The sequence below is a fragment of the Capra hircus genome, chromosome 18 (assembly GCF_001704415.2).
Source record: "Capra hircus breed San Clemente chromosome 18, ASM170441v1, whole genome shotgun sequence".
Classification (NCBI taxonomy): domain Eukaryota; kingdom Metazoa; phylum Chordata; class Mammalia; order Artiodactyla; family Bovidae; genus Capra; species Capra hircus.
This window is the reverse complement of record NC_030825.1, coordinates 18,075,867-18,084,020: the sequence shown is the minus strand read 5'-3', so window position 1 is coordinate 18,084,020 and position 8,154 is coordinate 18,075,867. Positions and strand designations below refer to the sequence as shown.

At 46.5% G+C, this 8,154-nt stretch overlaps 1 pseudogene; it reads right to left on the bottom strand.

The window, feature by feature from the left end:
• Window positions 1,719-3,136, bottom strand: LOC102179874 (annotated as a pseudogene).

The following is an 8,154-nucleotide window of genomic DNA, read 5'->3' as shown; positions in this document are numbered from 1 at the left end:
ATGACTTGTTTTGTGAGGTGGATGTACTGTCTTCTGGAGTGCAACTCTATCACGATAGTGAATTTTTTTCCAGCAATATTTCCCATAGTTTACAGAGCACGCACTCCTAAGTTAGTAGCACATCATAGTAATTGTTTGGTCCTCAAAATACTTTTATTGCCTCTGTTCTCTACCCCAGAGTTTTCTATGTTTATGTGTATGTATGTTGGGGGTATTTTAGCTACAACATGCTACCACTCTAATAAATGCTTGGAGGATTTTGTTAAGAGATTAAACTATATAATTTTTTGCAGTAATTAAAAAAATCTTTATCGGATTTGTTATAATATTGATTCTGGGTTTTTTTTGGGGGGGGTGGCCATAAGGCATGTGGCATTAGTCATCAAACTTACTGTTGGAAGTTGTGGTGGGAGACCCACTGCTCAGGTTGCAACAGTATTGACAAAGGACAGCGGGTCCTTTTTCCCACCTGCTGAAGAGGCTGCGCCACGTTGTACTCATGTAAGTGTAGTTTCAGTTTACTTTGCCCTAGTTTTGAGATTCCACCATTTCTGATTAGTTTTTGGGCTGCACCCCACAGACCTGCAGGGTTTGTGAATGCCTAGTCTGTAGACCAAAGAGAGTCCAGAAGCAGGGACAGAGGCAGCAGAAGTTTATTTGACAGGGTGTCTGAAGCAGGGCTCCTGTCCTGGAGCCACGCCCTACCATGCACAGCAGACAGCAGGCAGAACGCGGCAGCAATCTTTACTGCCCCCGGGGAGAAGGGGTAGTATTTATATTCCCCATTTATAGGGGGATCTGACGTCAGGTTGGCTCATCAGTTACCATGGAAACTAGAGGCTGGGGCAGGGGCAAGCACATAGGCAGTTACTGATGAAGCCCTATAATTAAGAGGATTAGAGAGTTCTGTGAGTGAAGCAGGGCCTGGCCAAGCAGGGGGTATACAGAGAGCAAGAGAACAGACATCTTGAGTGGCCTGACCATACAATTGTTTCTCATGAGGGCAATTTCAAATTTTGTGTGTAGAATATTTTATATTACACGATTTCAAAATGACATCATTCTGTGGTAAAGAATGTGGTAAAGAACCTGCCTGCCAATGCAGGAGACGTAAGGGACACGGGTTTGATCCCTGGGTCAGGAAGATGCTCTGTAGGAGGGCATGGCAACCCACTCCCAGTATTCTTGCCTGGAGAATCCCATGGACAGAGGAGCCTGATGGGTTACAGTCCATTGGGTCATTCTGCTGCTACTGCTGCTAAGTCACTTCAGTCATGTCCGACTCTGTGCGATCCCAGAGACGGCAGCCTACCAGGCTCCCCCGACCCTGGGATTTTCCAGGCAAGAACACTGGAGTGGGTTGCCATTTCCTTCTCCCATGCATGAAAGTGAAATTGAAGTCACTCAGTTGTGTCTGTATTCAAATGTATTTAAAGATAATAGTTGACTGATTTGTAATACTGAATTCCAGGCTCAGTTGACAGCAGGTAGAGTGTATAGTATTGGAGAAGGAAATGGCAACCCACTCCAGTGTTCTTGCCTGGAGAATCCCAGGGACAGGGGAGCCTGGTGGGCTGCCGTCTCTGGGGTCGCACAGAGTCGGACACGACTGAAGCGACTTAGCAGCAGCAGCAGCAGAGTGTCTAGTGCTGTCTGCTTGTTCTTCACATCGTCAAAGGATGAAGCTCCTTTTGTAAGAAACATGATGGCTCCACTGGCTACATACAGTGATCCCATTGGTTGGTGTATTTATGGAGGAAGCGTTCAAATGCATCATAGATGGCTCACCTGAAGAGTTCTTGTTTAAAAAGATAAGCACTAATATGAGCCCCTTCTAGATATTGGATTTCACAACCAGGCCAAATCTCTTGTAGACTTTGAACTCCTGTTGTGGAATATAGGCATCTTCTATGATGAGGCTTGGGTCAACTGGAACTGAGAAATTTGCTACATGAGTACATTCCTCCCTAACTCCTTTCATAAGTATTAAAGATTCTTTCTGAAGATCGTTTTTCCTTTGTTCTTTACTGAGTAGGCGGCATGACTGAGGACTGCAGCTTGTGTAGCTACTTTTGTTGGTTGAAAGTGTGTGATTGAAGCAGTCCATCTTGGAGGCATCTTGTAACAAGAGTCCTTCTGACATGGCACTGATAGATGTTTTACCAGATTTATGGCACTCAGTGGGTTTTGGGGACACAACTTGGTCCGTCACATCTAAATTTAAAGTTCTAGAAACCAGATCAAGCTTAGTTAGCTTGTCTGCACTGCTAGGGAAGCATTCCACGAACTCTTGTCCCATTTTAAAAGAACCTTTTCCACAGTACTCAAGCATGTGAATAATTTCTTCTTCATAAACTGTCTGTGTATAATATTGCTTTTCTAGTTCCCTCCAATTAATTGATTTACTTAGCATGCCCATAGTGAAGACCCCAGATGCTGTGGACCAAGACAGACATGGAATCAATGGCATGGGCTTAGACCAGTTGGATACTGCTAAGGAAGCCCTGTGTCCTCCCATGGATATTCCGGTCATTCCTAGAGGTCCATAAGCCTCCCTCTGTAGCCAGTGCAAGAGAGCTTCAGATTCTAAAACAAGAGCTCCTCCCATCACAAAAAGGTCAGACACGTTTTTTAAGCTGGACCTTATCTGGTCCTTGGGTTTCCTGCAGCCATAATAAGGGTTTTCTAACAGCAAAGAGGCCATTCCGGCTTCTTTAATCATAGGACGAGCCGTTAGTGTTTGAGGATCTCCTGTTGCAGCAAGAGGAATGCGTACAGGTCTGCATTTGCTGCTCCACTCTTTAGGCACGATAAATTGGAACCTAGCAGTAGCAGATTCAATTGGCATGATACCAGGCGCATAATGGGCCATGGGGGAAACAAAGTGTCCGTCTAGGATCTTACAAGCTGATTGCTCTTCAGTCTTATCGATGTACACTGGATAATCTCTCGAAACCAGATTCTGACATCTTTCTCGATTTCCAATAATCTTTCTGAATTCAAAGAGCCTTTTGAGATCCTCTGGCCTTCCCCACCCTCTGATAAAAAGTTTTGTAAGGAGCAGTCTCTGGTGTAGAATATCTAGCTTGCTCACACCCATCAGTAGCAAACAAACATTCAGTGGCCGCTTGGCGGACGCCTGCCGTCCAGCTGGCTGAGACTCCCAGCCCCGCGGCTCCCTAGGCTCCTGGGACTCGCCGTCCTTCTGAGCCCCAAAGGCAGTGACAACAGTCTCCCCAGGAACTGAGAAGTGAGAGGTACTCAGTTTTGAATTAGAATTAGAATTGGGTCATTCTAATTCACATCAAATACAACACGTGGTATTGCCTAATGCTTTTCTGTATTTGTCTTTCATGTCTTAATCTGGTAGGAGTTTACTTTTATACATGATGTGAGGTAGGGATCTGACTTTTTTCCTCCTTCAAATGAAGAACAGGATATCATATCTCATTCATTTGAAAACTCCATTATTTTCCTGATTTTCTCTATATTCATGTGTACATTTCTGGACTTTCTATTCTCTTTCTTTGGTTTGTCTAATCCCATCTGCTTCATGCTCTTTTGAATACTTCATGGTCTGTTTTCATATTCGGTAGAACAAATGCCCAAACAATTTGGTTTCCTTTTCAGGCTTTTCCTGGTTACTCTCTTGCGTTTTCTCTTTCAAATGAAGTTCAGTTTGGGCTCATCCAGTTCCATAAAAATTCCTGTAGGGGTACTGATTGGGATGGTAGTGAATTTACAGTTTAATTGGAGGAGGCCTGACATCTTTACAGTATTGAGTGTTCCCATCCAGTCCATGGTTGTGCCTTTCCACTTATTTAGGTCTCCTTTTATGTCCCACAGTAAATTTTTATAGTTTTCTTCTCATAGGTCCTGAACATTTCTTGGTAGGTTTAGTCTCAGCTATTTTATCTTTTGATTTTCATTGTGAATGAACTGGAGGGTTTCTGGGGTTGTACTTTTGTCAGGACAAAATTCTTTAGGTTTGGTGAAACGTCTCTAGCTCCTGAGTGAAGGGGACTGCACCTCCCCTTGGCAGATCAGAGGGTGAGACTGCCTGTGGAAGTCGGTTCACCTTCTGCGCGTGCAGTCCCTGCGTTTTGACCTGAAATGCCGCTGCAGCTTTCTAGAAACTGTACAGGGACACGTGGGCTCCACTGGCTCCAATGCAGGTTCCGAGCGTGCTAATTCTAACTTCTCTTCTGATCACTCCGCCCCTGGCTTTCGGCGCTTGTTTCCTCTGAACACGAGGCTCCTTTGGGTCTCTCTTCCTGCCTCAGCGGCTCTGGCTCTGGTGCTTTTCACTGCGGATTTGCCCACTCCTCTCCACCCTACACGGTCTACCTCTCGTCTTCTGGAATTGTAGACACGTTCTTGTTTGTCCAACCTAGTGATGGACTCGCTCTTCCTTTTTCTTTTTTTATAGTTTAATTAATTAGGCAATTATTGGCTGAGCTGGGTCTTTGTTGCACAGGTATTTCTCTGGCTGAGGCAAGCGGAGGCTGCTCTCTAGCTGTGGTGTGAGAGCTTCTCATTGCGGAGGCTTTTTCCACGGCAGGGCACCAGCTCGAGAGCACTCGAGCTTCAGTGGTTGCGGATCCCAGGCTCTAGAGCGCGGGCTCTATGGTTGTGGCACTGGGGCTTAGATGCTTGGCGTCATGTGGGGTCCTCCTGGATCAGGGATCGAACCAGTATCTCTTGCATCGTCAGGTAGATTCTTTACCAATGAGCCACCAGGGAAGCCCCACTCTTTCTTTTTATTATTTTATTTTATTTTTTATTTTAATTTAAACTTATTTATTTTAATTGGAGGCTAATTACTTCGCAATATTGTATTGGTTCTGCCACACATCAACATGAATCTGCCACAGGAGTACACGTGTTCCTCTTCCTGAACCCCCCTCCCACCTCCCTCCCCGTACCATCCCTCAGGGTCATCCCTGTGCACCAGCCCCAAGGATCCTGTATCGAACCTGGACTGGCAATTCGTTTCTTATATGATATTATACATGTTTCCATGCCATTCCCCCAAATCATCCCACCCTCTCCCTCTTCCACAGAGTCCCAAAGACTGTTCTATACATCTGTGTCTCTTTTGCTGTCTTGCCTACAGGGTTATCATCACCATCTTTCTAAAATATGACTTTTCAGGGATTAGAGGCAGGAGGGCAGGGAGACAGGAAAGCTTGCTGTGTCTCCCGGATCTTGTTGTTTTGTGTGTTCATTTTTCTTAACTCAGAAGACCCTGAGATATGCTATCATGGTGGCAACAGAGCAGGGAAAGGTGAAGATGCAGGGAAGCAGTGAGGCACCTTGAGGGGCTGAACTCAAAGGTCGGGGTTGATTTCAGACAGGCCGCATGGGTCAAGGGCAGGCAGAGGTGTAGGTGTGCCTGCAGGTTTGATGGTAGAAGATGAGCCGTATTCTCGTTGACTCCTTCTGTATTTTGTGAGAGCCAAGATGTGAGGTTACCATGGGGAGAAAGAGATGGTTGCACAGAGGAGCCAAGGCTTTCTGGTGAGAAACGAATCATTACTGTGGGGAGCATAAGAGGGGGCCAGACAGGGAAGTAGGCTTCCTCTGTTGCACGGGAAGCCAGCCCTAGGATCAGAGGGGCAGCCCACAGGCACTGCCCCCAGCCAGTCCTTAGCCACTCTGAACGGGGTGCTGGTTTGGAAGCTGGAGAACTTGGGTTCAGTTCAGTTCAGTCGCTCAGTTGTGTCCGACTCTTTGTGACCCCATGAACTGCAGCATGCCAGGCCTCCCTGTCCATCACCAACTCCCAGAGTTTTCCCAAACTCATGTCCATTAAGTCGGTGATGCCATCCAACCATCTCATCCTCTGTCGTCCCCTTCTCCTCCTGCCCTCAATCTTTCCCAGCATCAGGGTCTTTTCAAATGAGTCAGCTCTTCACATCAGGTGGCCAAAATATTGGAGTTTCAGCTTCAACATCAGTCCTTCCAATGAACACCCAGGACTGATCTCCTTTAGAATGGACTGGCTGAATCTCTTTGCAGTCCAAGGGACTCCCAAGAGTGTTCTCCAACACCACAGTTCAAAAGCAGCAATTCTTCAGCACTCAGCTTTCTTTATAGTCCAACTCTCACATCCATACCTGAGCACTGGAAAAACCATAGCCTTGGCTAGATGGACCTTTGTTGACAAAGTAATGTCTCTGCTTTTTAATATGCTGTCTAGGTTGGTCATAACTTTCCAAGGAGTAAGCGTCTTTTAATTTCATGGCTGCAGTCACCATCTGCAGTGATTTTGGAGCCCAGAAAAATAAAGTCAGCCACTGTTTCCACTGTTTCCCCATCTATTTGCCATGAAGGGATGGGACCGGATGTCATGATCTTCATTTTCTGAATGTTGAGCTTTAAGCCAACTTTTTCACTCTCCTCTTTTACTTTCATCAAGAGGCTCTTTAGTTCTTCTTCACTTTCTGCCATAAGGGTGGTGTCATCTACATATCTGAGGTTTTGATATTTCTCCCGGCAATCTTGATTCCAGCTTGTGTTTCCTCCAGCCCAGCGTTTCTTGTGATGTACTCTGCATATGAGTTAAATAAGCGGGGTGACAATATACAGGCTTGACGGACTCCTTTTCCTATTTGGAACCAGTCTGTTGTTCCATGTGCAGTTCTAACTGTTGCTTCCTGACCTGCGTACAGGTTTCTCAGGAGGCAGGGCAGGAGAACTTGAGTGGGATCTGGTTGATCTTTTCCACCTGTGATTTCTTCACAGACCCAGGAGGTCCAGGACCCAGAAGATCTGGGTTCAAATCCTCCTGTGACTTCTTGTAAGCTGTGAGACCCTGGGAACACTGCCTCCCTTTGGAGCCCTTCTTTTTCTTCAGAGGTCATGGTGACACTGACCTCATGGGGTGGCTGTGAGTGACACCGGGCATAAAAATGGCATGTTCAGAAATTCTGGGGACATTGTATTGAACTGGGCTGTAATGATACTTATGTCTATACTATGCAAGTGTGCTAAGCTGCTTCAGTCATGCCCAGCTCTTTGTGACCCATGGACTGTAGCCCGCCAGGCTCCTCTGTCCATGATGTTCTCCAGGCAAGAATACTGGAGTGGGTTGCCATGCCCTCCTCCAGGGGATCTTCCCGACCCAGGGGTTGAACCTGCATCTCTTACCTCTTCTGGTTTGGCACATACCTTTCTAGAATAAAAAAAACATTGCTGAGGTCAAATTTGGGAAGAGAAAGAGTGAGATGGGTAATACTGCCACCCTCTGGTTAAATTGTGACACCGGCTCTTATTTCCGCCTACTTTGAGGCCCTTTCCCCCAATTCCTTGGTATCCCCTCAACTCCATCAACTCTTCCATCCTCCATTCACACATGAGTCATCTACACCTTTGAAGCAGTTTCTTAGACACTGGGTCCGGAAGGGACGCAGAAGGTCTTCCTGCCGATTCTGATGCTCTAATCACTCTCCTATCCCTGGCATCCATCTTTAATGTGAAAGCCTCTCAGGGCCAGGTTCCTCTGGAAGATAAGCTGAGAAATTTCCACCCAAGCAGAAGACTGTGCTGCTTGTAAATGGCATTTCTGTTTGAGACAGGGTGGGTTCTCTCCACAGGCAACTATAGAGGGGGTGCCTGTGCGCCCGCTGGACAGGGTCTGGCTGAGCTGTAGTGATAGGGCTTCATCTGCTTTGGGCATAAGTGACCTTATCCATGGGCTTCCCTGGTGGCTCAGTGGTAAACAATCTGCCTGCAGTGTAGGAGCTACAGGAGACGCAGGTTTGATCCCTCAGTTGGGAAGATCCCTTGAAGGAGGGCATGGCAACTTGCTCTAGTATTCTTGCCTGGAGACTCCCCATGCACAGAAGAGCCTGGCAGGCTACAGTCCATAGGGTCTCAAAGAGTTGGACACAACTGAAGTGACTTAGCATGCACGCACGCAACCTTATCCATATAAATCTTTTCTCACAGTAGTTTTATCTGGAGAGGACTCCAGAATCAACTTTCTAGATGAGTCAGGAGCATTGCGGGCTGTGTCTGTACCTCATTCACTCCTAGAAAGCAGAAAGTGTTCAAACAGAAGTTGGTGTAATTGGCGGGGAAGGTGGGGTTTAGGTCACTAAGACTTCCCTAGAAGAACAAAACTGTGCCCAGTGCAGGCAAGTTGGAAAA